Source organism: Oryctolagus cuniculus, chromosome 9 (genome assembly GCF_964237555.1).
Source record: "Oryctolagus cuniculus chromosome 9, mOryCun1.1, whole genome shotgun sequence".
Taxonomy (NCBI): domain Eukaryota; kingdom Metazoa; phylum Chordata; class Mammalia; order Lagomorpha; family Leporidae; genus Oryctolagus; species Oryctolagus cuniculus.
This window is the reverse complement of record NC_091440.1, coordinates 59,911,278-59,927,147: the sequence shown is the minus strand read 5'-3', so window position 1 is coordinate 59,927,147 and position 15,870 is coordinate 59,911,278. Positions and strand designations below refer to the sequence as shown.

The 15,870-nt window shown below is 43.7% G+C and overlaps 1 protein-coding gene across 4 annotated transcripts in view; it reads left to right on the top strand.

The window, feature by feature from the left end:
* The window catches only part of LOC100354781 (uncharacterized), a 140,273-nt gene that overhangs the window by 37,663 nt on the left and 86,740 nt on the right, over nt 1-15,870 (top strand). The window lies entirely within an intron of this gene.

The following is a 15,870-nucleotide window of genomic DNA, read 5'->3' as shown; positions in this document are numbered from 1 at the left end:
GCCTCTTTGTAAAGACAATTGGATTGCCTAATTTGAATGTGTTATTTGCTACATTTTGGGACCTTAACTGATGCAGCATGCATCACTTTGGGAATGTCATGGTTAATTTCTTGTTTTTGTACCTATTAATGATGATTTTTAGCAGAATAAATTTTGCCTCTTTTTTCCCTAAGGATTTCCTATTTATAACTTCCAGAAGGGAGATTTTATATATCTCCTTATGTTGACCTTCCTTTTGCCTTACTACTTGCTTTCTGAATTTCCTTCCTGCATCCCTACCCCCCCCATCCCCCTACAATTGGGTTTGCAGGACCAGAGGAAGCCAGCTTCCATTATTATTTTCTAAGATTGAGTTTCTTTGGTCTCCAGAGTAGAAGTTATTCTTGTATTAGCATTTCTTTGTGAAACAGTCTGTTGGATTGTCTTGAGAAAACAATGCACATTTTCTAAGCTTCTAGAGAAAAATCATTATTTCTCCAAAAAGGAAGAGAAATAATGAAAGTGTGTTCAGTAAATAACAGTGGGGATAATAAAGGGGGAAAAAGGCAGAAGATTTAGAATCAAGGTCAATTTCTTCGGATTGCAGCAAGCATTTAATGGCAATAAAATCTTTTTCCTGTATAGTACATTTTATATTAAAACTGCAGGTATTTAAATGAAGGATTTTATGTCTGTACAGTCTTTATTGAGCATGAAGGATTAAAAAAATGCTTTGGTTCTTTTATTTTTCTTAAAAAAATTTAGAGGTCTGAAAAACCACTCCATGCCTCCTAGGCTCACAGAAGTGAGGTGGAGGGAGGCAGGGGGAAGTAGCCAGAGCTGCTCACACAGTTTCTTGTTCATGCTGTTTAACCCCAGACCTCTGTTATTCTGGGTCTCCATGTCTCCTGAATAAATAGTAAATCTTGCCTGATGGTCTGGCAGCTTTATGATGTGGAGCCATACCTATTTTCAGAGGAACACGAGACGGCCCAGAATGCATTTTTTCCTCCTTTTGTGGGTTACTTAGCCAAAGCCTGCGTCTGTCAGTGGGATAAGTCTAGTGGTCTAGCAGGTCTCTGGTTCTATTCCATCTTCTCTTCTGTAAAGGACAGACCTGGGGGTGAGGGATCAGCAGTTCACATGAGCATCTTAGGATTCCATGATAAAAGAGTATTGATAGAGGTATTGTTTCTTGCTTTTGCTTGAAGTTGATTAATTCTTCTGTTGGTGTGTTGACTCATGCTTTGCTTGGGTTTCTATGCTTTCATGTTGGAAAATTTGTAATATACTCTTTTTTTTAAGATTTATTTTTTATTTGAAAGGCAGAATAACAGAGAGAGAGAGAGAGAGAGAGAGAGAGATCTCTTCCATCTTCTGATTCACCCCCAAATGACTGCAATGGCCAGGAACTCCATCTGTGTCTTGCATGTAGGTGGCAGGGGCCCAGGCACTTGGACTATCTTCCAATGCCTTTCTAGGCACATTGGCAAGGTGCTAGATTGGAAGTAGAGCAGCCAGATCTCCAACCTGTGCTCATACAGGGTGCCAGTGACACAGACAGTGGTTTAGCTATCTGTGCCATGATTCCAGATCCCGTGAGCTACTCTTTTTTTTTTTTTTTTTTAATTTATTTGAAAGAATTACAGAGAGAGGTTGCAGAGGCAGAGAAAGAGAGAGATCTTCTATCCACTGGTTCACTCCCCAAATGGCTGCATGGCCAGGGTTGGGCCAGGTCGAAGCCAGGAGCTTCATCCAAGTCTCTCATGTGGCTGCAGGAGCCCAAGGATTTGGGCCTTTCTCCACTGCTTTCCCAGGTACTTTAGCAGGGAGCTGGATCAGAAGTAGAGCAGCTAGGACTCGAACTGGTGCACATATGGCAGACAGTGGCTTAACCCACTGAGCCACTCTTGAGATCTAGCCTTGATGCTAAGATATCAAGCTCTTTGTAGACCCTCCTTTCACCATAGGACTGAGCAGTATGAGTAAAATTTGCCAGACTGATTTAAGTCCATTCCTTTGGGCATACTGGAAGTGATCTCAGAAGATTCAAGAGTATGTGGGGGAAAAACTCAACTTTTTTTTTTTTTTTCATTGCTGATATTCTTGCCTTGAACTGTTGAATTTGGACTATTCTTGGTCATGAGTATAGTCTAGAGAAAACAAAACCCCTAGGCTTATACCCTAGAGCAGGCCAAGGGCCATTTGTCTATCATTCACAGATCATATGAAATTATCAACTTAAAAATTAGCCTGCTATAGATTTATTGAATTTTGAGTCCCAACTGTGGTTTCCTTGGGAGGGCCAGGCCATATGATCTCACAGGCTTTATATGGCCCTAGGCTGGATGATCCCCACCTCTGTGAGTATTTGAAATAAATACATGTATAGGACATTGTCTGCCTAGGGAAATAGATTATTGTTGGTGGAGATCTGACTCACAGCAGGAGATGCTTCGTAATCTGCAAATATCTGTTCTTTGAGTTAGGAGGAGTTACCTCAGGATAGCGCCTCATGTTTTACATCTTAGATTGCAGACTTGCATTTCCCATTGGGCAATTACTAATACCTTTTAAAATCAGAATATGCCCAATACATTGGCCTGACCTGACTGTTCTAAGCCACAACTTTATGCTTTAAAAATAGCACTAAAGCTGGCATACCAGAGCGCATTTACTTAAACAACTATTTTTTTCCTTTGTAATATCATGTAGATCTAAGTCTTTTCTGTATCTTTCAACTACAATAGGAGCATATGGTCTATTGTTATAATCAGATATTCTGTGGGAAGTAAGAAACACATTGGTGAATGGAGAAGGATATAGTTGAGAAAAATGCTGCTGTTTTGAGCACTGGAACTGAAGTTTTCTGCAGTTTCCTTTTTTAAAGTGCTCTAACCTTTCAGGAAGTTTTCGCCGAATTGCTCTGATTTTTGTTGTTGATAATGCCAACTAATGTTTACCCAGGGCTCCTGAAAAATTGGTTAGGAGAATTTTCCATGGAGGGGAAGATGTGGACAAATACTGTTAGTTTACTTAGTGCTGAAGGCATTGACTGGTAGAGAAAGGTGATGACACAGTTCTTTAAGCTCTTGAGGTTTATATTCCTGTCTACCTTAGGAAAGGACTGGGACAAAGAAGAAAGCAAATGTAATGGGGGAAAAAGAGCTGAAGGTGACTTAGAAAGCAAAAATTGTCACACCCAAGAGACAGCCACTGCATGAGAAGAAGCAATTTTATTAAAATAATGGATTTATCATACATGGGCAGAATAAAGACTCAAGGCTCACTGAAAAGATACAGAAACACACACATACACACTTGCTTACACAAACACACACAAAGAAAAGGAATGGTCACACAGGAGTGTGTTGGCGTGCTTTATTATTCTGGATTTGTTTTTGGGGTTTTGAATTAATTAGATACCATGTTGAATTCCAAATGTGATAATTAGGCAAATTAATGCTACAGTGAAGTTATTAATGAGGCAAAATATGCTAATATGCTTTTGATAAAGAGCTCTTCTTCTGCCTTACCAAGAAATTGGCAAACATCTTTTATTCGGGGCCAGACAGCTTATCTCAAGTGATTTACTCAAAAGGTTCTCGGCCGTATGCTGTGAACAACTGTTGTAAATAGGGGTTAACGCCTGAAGTTTTGATGTGCATGAGCCTTGTGGCGGTGGGGCGAGTCCCGTGGTGTTCTTCATCGGGCTTCGAAGCAGCAGCACTGCCCAGAAAGGCCAAGGGCTCTTCCATGCCCTCTGGGGCCAGTCTGCACACGGCAAGCCCTGCCACTCACGGGTGTCACTCCTATTAATATCACCACCAGCGTTCACGGTGGGATGTGCAGTGGCTGCCAGCCTGCAAAGGTGCTTCTCTCTGTCCCGCAGACTCTGTGTCTCCTTTGGTTTTCAGATGTTCAAAACTCCTCGCCCAGAATCATTAGTGAACCCATTTAGTGGTTTGCAAGTGACACAGCAGAATTTCTCTTTCCGATCGTAACTCTGCTACTCAGATCTCACCGGGCACCAGGAGCCCTCCCGAGACAGGCAGAGGCACCATTCACCCAGGGAGCGTTGGTTATTAAAAACAAAATTTATGGAAATATAAAAAAAACTTTCCTCATGAGCATATGATTATTTTAATCCTTTTAATCACACGCTCCTCAAGGGCACAGCCTGAATAAATTTGATTCATTCAGATACGATATTTGCTAAACAGATTTCACTCTGGGCCGCCAGGTAGGACAGTTTAGATTTTTGTAGCCGTGAGGAGGGAAGACGCTGGAATGTGCCTGAGAGCAGCCAGTGGCCAGTCCCTAGCTAATAATGAGTGCGGTATAGACACCGACCATTTATTACCTGAAAAGTGTGGCACTGCACAGAAAGGGATTGGATCAGTTAGGAAAGCATTTGACTGCAACACACAGAAAGCCTTACTAGGAAGCTTCCAGTATTCAAGAGCTCTTTTTTCCCTCATCAACAGAAGTCCAGAGTAGGCAGTGCATTGTTGAAATGTGTCTCAGCCATTGAGTCAGAGTCGTTTCTGCCTTACCATGGGATCATCTTGGCTGGTAGCTTGTGTCGCCGTGGACACAAGATGGCTACTGCACCTCTGGGCAGGGCCTCTATGTTCTAGACAGGAATAAGAGGGCAAAAAAAAAAAAAAAAAAAAAAAAAAAAATCAGTCTGTGTCTTTTGAAAAGCTTTCCTAGAAGCCCATACAGTGACATCCATTTAGGTCCTCTAGGTCAGAACTGTGTCACATGGCTAGCCTCAACAGGAAGGTGGAGAGATGAGGCTGGACCAGCCAGCTGCCAGTCCTTGTGACAGTCTTCTGTCCTGATGTTTGTGGCTGTATTTGCAGCTGACTCCCACTCTGGCGGGTAGGGGGGTACCTGAAACTCTGGCTACTTGGACAAGTCTGGCATGAGATGGAAGTATGGGTAAGAAAGGCCATTTATTCTCTCCCAAATAAGTTAAAATACTTATTTAAAAATTTTTTTGAACAACCTATCTGTAAATAAATGCCAATTACTATATTTGGTGCTCAGTTGGAAAGTAGGAGCCAGAAATGTATTTCAAAGCCAGAGGGGAAGTGGGAGTGTGGGCATGAACTTATCTGTGGAATTCAAGTTGAGCTGTGTGGCTCTGGACATATAACTTTCATCTCTCTGACCCTTGCTTCCCTTATTTGTGAATTGGAGAACATTCTCAGGGTTGTTAATGGGGTAACTGGGATAACAAGAATAAGATATCTAGAATATTTAATTCATTCTTCAGTAGTAGCTGTTAAAGCAGTGAATTAGATCCAGATTGTATTTTTAATGAACTAGCATGTAATAGATATGCAATAGGACAAAAATGGTTACGTATTTCCCTTTACCTTTTAAGACAGTGGGTTTAGGGGTTGAGGGGTGGATTGGTGATGGCGAGGATGTGAGTTGGAATTGACAGTCTGTACACTAGAGGTACAGAGCTTGAGACTGATGGAGAGCAGGGATGGGAGGCAGCAGTGTGGAAGGCTAAATGCTGCATGGAAAAGGGCGGACAAAGGAGGGCCTTCTGTGGCTGGTAGGCTGGGGAGGGATGTTAATGGGTGTGTATGGAGAAGTGCATTGTGTGATGCAAGCCCCTTCTCTGACTCCCCTGCAGAACCTTCCAGAAAACATGTGTGAAAATTGCTGTGAAGTGAGAAGGTCTTTTGGTGGATGTGGAGAAGTAATAACTTTTGTTTTGAGGTTGGTGTAAAGGTACAATTGACATAGTTTCCAGAGTGTTCATTTCACACATGTCTCACCACTATGTGAGTTAGGATTAAAAGTGACGTTAAGGGGGCCGGTGCTGTGATTTAGTGGGTTAAGCCACTACCTGCAGTGCTGGCATCCTGTATGGGTGTTGGTTCGAGTCCTGGCTCCTGCACTCCAGTCCAGCTCCCTGCTAATGCACCTGGGAAGGCAGCAGGTGATGGCCCAAGTCCTTTGGCCCCTGCACCCATGTAGGAGACCTGGGAGAAGCTCCTGGCCCAGTGCTGGCCATTGTGGCCATTTAGGGGATGAACCAGTGGATGGAAGATCTCTGTCTCTCTTTCTCTGTGTTTTTCCCTCTCTCTCTCTATAACTCTGCCTTTCAAATAAATAAATAAATAATAAATCTTAAAAAAAAGTGACACCAAGGCCACACAAAATGCATATGGACTCACATGGATGCAGCGCTAGGCTCATGGAGAAGGAGAATATAAACATGAGGTTGTGGGTGAGACTTTACCTCCATTCACCCAGGAAGAGAGTGTCCTGAGTGAGTGGGGACTCAGGGCTCTGTTTGCTATGGGGCCTTGGCTCATCTCTGTGATGAATTCATAACGTATATGTGATTTTCGCATTTGAAGATAAAATACTTATTTTTAATTTTTTTGAACAACATACTTATAAACAAATGCCAGTGACTATATTTGGTACTCATTTGGAAAGCAGAAGCCAGCAACCTGCTTCAAAGCTGGAGAAGTTGGCTCCTTTGAATTTATTGAATGATGGCATGGTACTTTATTTTTATGAGTAAATGAAGAGATTTTTAATGGGAATTGTGAATATAGTTGCTTTTCACTTTATGGGCCAATATTTGAGCTTAACCCTTAAATAAAATGTGACTTCACTGGATATTAACGAGCAATGAACACATTAATATGTAGCAGGTGTGAATTAGAGATCACAAATTCAGGTTTTTAAGAGATATGATACTGTTTCCCTCACTACTGCAGACTTTCTCATTGGAATCCAGGTTGCACCAAGAGCTAGAAACGATCTAAATCAATTTTTCTTCTCTCCTTCCTGGGCTAGGGTCTGAGCCTGGGTTGGTGGGTGTGCAGGTTTTGTGTCTTGCCACAGGAGCTGGTGTGTGAGTGTGTGTGTCATTCTGGATTGTCACCTGTCCGCACGCTTGTTAGGACATCCTCATTCATATGGAGTGGCCGGTCATCTGTCCACCTGCATCGCCCCTGGCCATGTCATTTCCCAGGCTGGCTCTGTCTCCTAGCTGCTTTCAGGCCTGCCTTGGCATGTGTGTGATTGTTGCTTCCTGGACATTCTCAGGCCACAGGACACTTACAAAGCTGGCCATGGCCACGTGCCCCCAGTCTCACCTCCAACACGCATGTCTCCTTTTGCATCCCCATGCTTAGCAGACTGTGGGTGCTTGGGGATCTTGTTGGATCTCTGGGATCCCCTCCAGCATGAAGCGGGACATGGGTACTCTCTTGGATGCCTGGCGGGGGTTGACTTGGGCAGGGCAGGCCCAGTGCCCTTCTCAGAGGCTTAGCGCTTTCTAAACTTCGGGTTCTTCTTTCTCCTTTATCCAGTTGGGGCAAACTTTATCTGGCTCTCAAGAACAGGAAAGATGGGCTCTGACTGATGGCATTTTATTCCAAATCCTTTGTTTATATCCCTAGTCCTAGGCTTTTAAAACTCAAACTCCATTCCAACACCACCCCCCCCCCCCGCCCCCGCCAGACTATTGTTCTCATTGTCTTTTTGTGTCAGCTTTTCCCTGAGGAAACAAAACCACAGCTGTCATGTGCCTGAGTAGTGGGGAGTATGGTAACTAGGGGTTTCCAGTAACTAGATGCTTCCCTAACATTCAAGATAGGAGACATCACTCGCTGTGCCGGACCCTGCAGGCACCTCCCTTTGCCTCCTTGCCTGCCCCTACCACATCTTGGCTCTGATTCTCAAGAAACTGAGGGCAGTCTGGTTGTCATAGTGGACTGGTCAGACCTAGCTCTTCCTGAAGGCAAGGGGCATACACTTTCTTCCTATCACAAATTGGTGAAAACCTTCCTTTAAAAGATTCACTATGGCCCCCTGCTCACCCACAGGCAGGCAAATCAAACTTCTTGTTGATGGGCTGCTGTGAGTTCTTTCCATCTATTCAATGCCACCGAGCACTAAAACATTAGCATCTTAGGTAGATGCAGTATTTTTAGGTAAAACCATTAGTGGGGCCTGTCGCTCCCCTTCTTCGTGGAGGAACGATACTAAACCCTGCCTAGGCTTCCTATCCGAGTCACGGCACCATTATGTCGCTCCCCCTCTTCGCGGAGGAACGACACAGGACCCTGCGTTGTTCTTTTGTCTGCTCGGCCCTCCCCGGGTTTGCTGCTGGTTCTTCCAGGGTTGGCCCTTCCACCTCTGTGGAAGGGCGGTTCCTCCTGCCACTTTCCCCACTTCCGCGGGGGAGCGGCACACCGCCGGCCGGCTCTCTCGGGGGCTGCACAGGTGTTCCTTCAGATAGATGTTCCTTGTGCATGTTGTCTCTCTCCTCCTTTATAGTCTTCTTCCACCAATCCCAACTCTGCTACCCACACGCTGAGTACGCTGCTCTCCTCCAATCAGGAGCAGGTCCTGCTGTTTATTGGTTGAACTGGAGGCAGCTGTGTAGAAGCTGTTTCCTCCTCTCCCAGTGCCATATTGTGGGAGAGCAGATGCATAGAATAAGTCTTAATTCCAGTAACTTAGTCTAGTCCGAGTTGCTCCCCACAGGGCCCAGGTAAATCTGACCTTAGAGATGGCAGGTTTAACATCTGTATTAGTCTGGTTTCTGTTGCTCTATTAACATACTTGAGGCTGGGTACTTTACAAAGAAAAGAGGCTCATTTCGTTCAGAGTTTTGGAGGCCTAAAGTCTAAGTGGGCAGCCTCATTGGTTCAGCGCCAGTGTGGACCTCCTTCTCTGTAGCACAGTGTGGCAGAGAAGCAAAAAAGGAGACAGCTGTGTGCAGAAGAGACCACATACATGGTGAGACGGGAAGCCAGATAGCAGGGAGGGGACACAAACCATATCCAAACCATAGCACCACCTCTTCTACTCCCTCAGCCCACTGAGATGTGGGTCACCTTTTTAGGGTTGAGAGATGATTGAAATGTGTCGCAGAAAGGCATATTCGTTAAGGTTTGAAAGAAGTGAAGCAGTGCAGTGGATGGCAGAGGAAACACAAGGTCCAGCACAATCATTGGGAAGTAAAATGAGGCGATTTTGTGGCCATGGACTGCTCCCTAGTTCTGAAAATGTGCAATGTCAAAGAAAATCAAGGCCTTGGGAACTTTAATAGTAATTAATATTAATTTTATATTGTGATGAAATATAGAAAACCTACCATTTTAATCACTTAAGTGTATATTTCAGCAGCATCAAACACATTCACAGTGTTGTGCAACTATCACTGCAGTCTATCTCCACTATTGAGCTTGTCATTCCATATTGAAACTCTATACCCATTAAACAGTAGCTCCCTATTTTCCCTCCCCCAGTCACTGGTGACCTCTATTCTACTTTCTGTGAATTTGACTGTCCATAAAAGTAGAATTGTATACTGTTTGGTATTTTGTGTTGTATTTTTTTTTTTTTTTTTTACTTAGCATAACATTTTTGAGGTTCATACATGTCATGGAACAAATCAAAATGTCCTTCCCTCCTTTCCTGTTCTTCCTTTCTCTTTTTCCTTCTTCTTTCCTTCCTTAAGGCTGAATAGTGTTTCTTTTTAATGATTTATTTATTTGAAGGGCAGAGTAACAGAGATAGAGAGTGACAGAGACAGAGACAGAGAGATCTTTCATCTTCTGGTTCATTCTTCAAATGACTGCAACAGGTGGGAATGGATCAGACAGAAGCCAGGAGCCTCGAACTCCATCTGGGTTTCTCAAATAGGTGTCAGGAGCCCAAGTACTTGGGCCATCTTCTGCTGCTTTCCCAGGTGCTTTAACTTGGGGGATAGATTGGAAGTAAAGCAGCTGAGGCTCCAGCTGGTGATCTGATATGGCCCCAACCTCAGCCCCTGGATAGTATTTCACAGTGTGTATATACTACCCTTTATTTATCCATTCATCTGTTGATGGACAGTTGGGTTGTTTCCTGCTTTGGCTTGTTTCCTGCTTTGGACAATTGTGAATAATGCTGCTAGGAACAAGGGTATACACATATCTGTTTGTGTCCCTGCTTTCAATTCTGTTGGGCACATACATAGAAGTGAAATTGTTAGATCACATGGCAAGTCTATGTTTAAATTTATGAGAATCCTAGGTGGAATTACCATTTTATATTCCACCCATAGTACATATGAATTGCCATTTCTCTGTATTCTCATAACACTTGCCATTTCTGTATATTTGATAACAGTCATCCTAATGGATATGAAGTGATATGATTGTGATTTTGATTTGCATTTCCCTAATGAGTAGTGATGTTGTGTATCTTTCTTGTGCTTATTGGCCTTTTATCTATCTTCTTTGGAGAAATGTCTATATAAGTCCTTGGCCATTTTTTAACTGGATTAGCTTGTTGTTGTTTTTGAGTAGGTCTTAGAGAGTTTTGTTTCCATTACTCTCCTTAATGAAAGGTGGGTATATGTTGCATAAATCCATTAATAGTTTTTTCTGTAATATGTATTTTTGCATGACATTTTTGAAGACCCTTGTATGTATGTATTTTAATTTTTTTGCACCAAAACAAACCTATATTTTAATGCAATTTCCACAAACTTTTTAACTTCCTTGTATGTTACTATGTTTACAAGAAAGAGTAGGAATAATTTAAGAGGGTTGGAGGACTCCAGAAAGATAGTGTCAAGATCCTCACTGCACAGGTTTTATCCAAACCCCTCAGCATATGAGGCTCTTCCCAACCTGGTTACTTGCCCATCCACTCTGATTTTCTGCTGTTAACCAGCCCAGTGCTCCCAGGAACTCATTTATCTGCTATTTCTCAAACGCCTAAAGAATTTTCACTCCTGCAAGCCTTTGCAGAGCTCTGGGCTTGCATCGCATGATTCACTTCATTTGTTCTTATGGAACATCACTTGTTCATTTGCCTATCCATCCGTCCATCCAGGAAATGTTCCGTGAGCATATACATGTTAGTAGGTACAAAGCTCTGTGCCAGTTACTGGAGAGATAACGATGAATAAAGCAGTGTCTGCTTCCAAGGAACTCACTGTCTAGTGGAGGAAACAGGTAAGTTATTTAGCAATTACAATTCATTGTGGATAAGTGCTCAGATGGAAGTATAAAGAGGTGAGGAAGATTATCTTCCTGGGCTGAGAGCTGCAGTTAGAAGAAGTATTTATGGGTTGTTGTGAACATTCTTATCTTTGCACATTAAATGTGAGCTTATGTTTTATTATTTTTATTTTTATATTCCTTAGAATCATTTACAAACAGTCATTGGCTATGGTAATGCACATCTTCTTATAAAGAGTAAGATTCTTGGGTGGGCTTTTGGTGCAGCAGTGAAAATGCATCTTGAGACTTCTATATCCTGTATCAGAGTGCTTGAGTTCAGCTTTCTGCTCTGTGCCTGACTCCATATTCCAGCTTCCTGCTAATGGGAGTCAGCAAGGGATGGCTCAGGTATCTGCCACCCACATGGAAGACTTGGATTGAGCTCATGACCCCTGCCTCTGACCTGGTCCAACCTTGGCTGTTGTAGGCCTTTGAGAAATGAACCAGAAATTAAAATAACTAAAATAAACAGTTGAAAACTAAAACTAGAGTAGGTGTTCCAGAGGTGTTTCTCCCCTGCACACTGGGTATCTGAAGGTTGCAATTCAGACAGCACGCACTCCAGTAGGCACGTGGGGGGCATCTGGATGCTTTTAGGCCCCAAACAAACTTACACCGTAAGACTCATGTGTGGATGGTATGAGGAGTTACGGAAAATCTATTGCCGATCCTGGAAAGAGCTCATGCTTATATCCTCAGCATCATGCAGCGTGTGGCACAGTGAATGCTTCTGGTATGGGTGCTCTCTGGGTTATCACGGAGGATAATGTATTTCATTTTCCAATATCCACAGTCCAAGAAAGGGGACTGGTGAACAGCGGTGAAGGTGAACTGCCATGTTGAGTTTGATTTGGAAGCACGCGGCAAAGTATTTTTCTCCGTCTTTTTCTTCTATGAAACAGGTTGTTTGCTTAGCCAGGCTCTGGTAGTCCTAGAGGAAGATAAAATGAGCATTACTGAAAAAGTTCAAGGGAAACTAATGCAAAAGCAGGAAATCTAGGAGAGGCATGCCAGAGGGGCCAGATCGATTGTGCAAGAGAGAGCTTTATACTTGAATGCAGGATTTAACTAGGGAGCAGGGAAGGGACACTTTTGGGGATTATGGAGAAGGAAGAATCAACATATTATGGATTTGGAGGGGTAGGGAATGGAAAAAAAGAAAAAGGACTTAAGATATTGGTTTTAGGATTTAGGAGGAGGATTTAATTTGGAAGATAAAGGATTTACTGTTAGATGTAGTGACAATTAAGCATTGAATGCATGTAGTCTGAGTTGCAACCCTCAGATGGCCCTCACATGGCCTGGCATGAAGGAAGCCACGTCCTACCTGGAATCCTACTGTTTGTGTATTATGGAAGCCAATGGCTGTATACAAATGACTCTGTTTAGGGAAAATTTCTTCTCTTAGCTCAAATCTTTTACTTAAAGGATTATTTATTCACCAGTTCAAAAGTAAGTGCTCCTTCCTGGCCTCTGACAGGGGCTCGCTGTCTTGCCATCATCAATTCTACCAGGCAGGATGAGAGGCCTAAAATCAAAGAGTGCAGGAAACCATCAGCTCATTGAGCAAATGATAAATCATCTCTAAATGCATATTGAACAGGGATTTGTGATATCTCATGAAACACAGAGCTCCTGTTGAGTCTATTCTTCTTCTTCTTTTTTTAAAGATTTATTTATTTATATGAAAGTTGGAGTTACACAGAGAGAAAGAGGGACAGAGAGAGAGGTCTTCCATCCACTGGTTCACTCCCCAATTGGCCGCAATGGCTGGAGCTGTGCTGATCTGAAGCCAGGAGCCAGGAGCTTCTTCTGGGTCTCCCATGCAGGTGCAGGGTCCCAAACACTTGTGTCATCTTCCACTGCTTTCCCAGGCCATAGCAGAGAGCTGAATCGGAAGTGAAGCAGCTGGGACTCAACCCAGTGCCTGTATGGGATGCTGGCGCTTCAGGCGGTGGCCTTACCTGCTATGGCACAGTGCTGGCCCAGGGTCTGTTCTTCTGATGCCTAGCCAATCCTGGACCAGCAGGGCTTGTTGGGGCATGGCATCTGGAGGCTGGCAGGTCTAATGCCTCCATTCCCTGCTTGCTGTGTGTGCAGTGTGGATGTGCAGCTGGGTGGAAGGAGTTGTGGAGAACCTATCACTGACCCTGGCAAGAGCACATGTTTTGCTGATGTTGAGTTACTGAGAAGTTGGCCCATGTCTGTAGATGAAGAGTGGAAATGCAGGCCTTGCTGGTGTGCTTCACTGTGTGATACGAATTTTCCACCTCCTTCTCCCTCTCCTGCTGCTAATAGTTGTCCCAGATCCATTATTCAAGCAAAAGCCACTTGGCCATGCCCCAATGAAAAGACCTGAGTAAGATCCTGGATTTTCCTCTTAATAGCTGTGAAGGCAAGGTACTCAAGTCTTGGTTTCACTTTTCTTATTTGTAAAAGTGAGAGAAAAATCTGCCCACTCAATGTGTTACTGGGAGGGATAAGTAGGGCAAGTTTTATAAAGTTGTATTTGGTGCAATGTGCTGCCCTCAATGGCTGGCACATAGTAGCTGATTTACAAAGACTAGCTGTAACAGTCACTGATGATAGTGATAATGGTAATGTTATGTCATGCCACACAGGTGTGCAAAAACATGAAATGTGATTTTTTTTTCCTGTGTGTATCTGAACTTAATGTCTCCTTTTTTGTTTTTTAAGTCTTCATTTCTCTGAGTAGCAGAAATTTAATTTCAGTAAATTCAGAGTCTTGGCCTACTTGCAACCATGGGGAGGAAGTCTGGTTCCTGCAAGCAGTGACCTCTTGTTCTTCCTCCCTTCCGACTGCCATCGGCCCTCAGCTGCTGTCCACACAGCTGGCAGCTGTGTCTTCTCCTCCCACCTGCAAGGCCTCTCCTGATCTTTCATTATGTTGATTATTTCTGCTCTTTTCTCGGGCACGTGGAGGATCTGGTTGCTTCCCGCATCACACTGAGAGCAGGGCAGCTGTGTGAGCCTCTCTCTCAGGTCCAGATGCCTACAATCCATACACAGCTATCCTAGGCCACTGCATTACCCCATGCTGGATTTCTCTAGAAGCTCTTAAATCCCCTAGAATCCCAGTGGAATCATTATTTTGCCCTTTCCACTGGCACTTGGCTGGGGGTGTGTGGGGATCCACACCGGTGCCTCACTACTTTCACTTCCCTTTTGACTTACACACATTTTCTGTCCCAAGTCTCTTGGAACTGTAACAGTAACTTTCTGCTCAGCTTCTGGAGTGCAGAAGTCTTTGCCTTAAACTCAGTTGTGAGTTTCAAGTCTGAAATGCCTAAATCGAGACTTGGCTTTCTTTCTTGCAGCATTTCTGCTGTGCCACCTCTGTCCTGAGGCTGGCAGTACTAGATGCCGAAGTATCTGCCTGGGAGAAAGGGGTGGGTAGAGAACCAGGGCACGAGCACATTGCTTAAACTCTCAAAATATTTTCCTACTACATTGTTATTATTATATCCAACCTCCATATGGCTGCAGCCCCATGGGGCTGAGCTGCAGATTGATTTGCTTCAATGTTGGAGCATTTGAGGATGATTCTGTTCTGACCTGTTATTGGCAAGGAAAAAAAAATTGAAGAGGCAAATAGTGAAGTGAAGGGGAAAGGCAGAAACTCCTGGTATATGAAGCGCTGGTTTAGTGTGGCACTAAATGCAGCTCTGGCCTCATTCTGCTTTTCAGTCTCCCAAAGGTCGTGCCATTTTTCTTGATCTGTTTTTCTATTTCCTTGTTCCACAGTCCATCATTGGATGCTCTGCTGCCTAGGCAACAGCATTTGGGCAGCTTTCAGCAATGTGTTACTGGAGGGTGTCACGAGTTCCACGCTTGTAGCATTTCTTGCAATTGGGGGTGTGTTCTCCAGCTCCGTGTTGTCAGTGTACAGTCTCGTGCTGACTCAGTGAAGCTGTTGGGGTCCATTTTTGTATATTCTTGGGCATGGGAGCTGAGAGGAAACAGTTATCTATATTTCAGAGATGTCATTGTCAGAATCATGCTCAAGTGACCATATTGATGCTCGTGGCATCTCACTGCCTCCTCTCTTGTGTAAGTGTCTGATCAATGTTCTTTTGAACCGTGCTATGTTGTCAGCTGGACACTGGGGACCACAGCATTGACTCTTACCTGCAAGACAACTACAGGAAAAAAATGCAGAGAACAATGTTTGTGTGTCTGCCCAGGATTCACCAGGTATGCTAGAACAGGATTTGCAGAATCGAACTATGAAAGGAACACCTAAAAGTTCACCACCATTCCCACCATCACCACCACCAGCAGCAGTAATATTAGTTGCTACTGAATGACTGTTTTGTGACTGATACTTTGCTATTCTTTATGTGTTAGTCCATTGAATTTTCCTGGCATTACCTAAAAGGTACATGTCTTCCATTTTGGAAGTAGGAAAAGGAGTTTGCAGAGATTAAATAGCTTTTCTTTTCTGACCTGGTGAGGACACTGCAGCAGAGTTTAAGCTCAGGTTGTTTCTGACCTCAGACCATTGCTCACGGGGCTGCAACGTCACCTTGTTGTCATGATTGATGAGCATTCTGTCGGCTTTGCTGAATCCCTAACACCTGTCCACACGTGGTGACTAGTTGAGGCACGATCACACTGAGAAGAAAGTGACTCTCGCTTATATGAGAAGTCAGTTCTTTGTGTTCTGGAGTGTTTCCTGTCATCAGGGAAGGGAAGCAATGTGACACACGGGTAGAGGTCCTTCGTCTCCTGTGTTCCGTTTTCTTCCTGATGCAGTTCGCCATCATCTTACACGAAGAGAGCGAGGCAGCATCCCAGCTGGCCTTCCTGCTGCCCAGCTTGT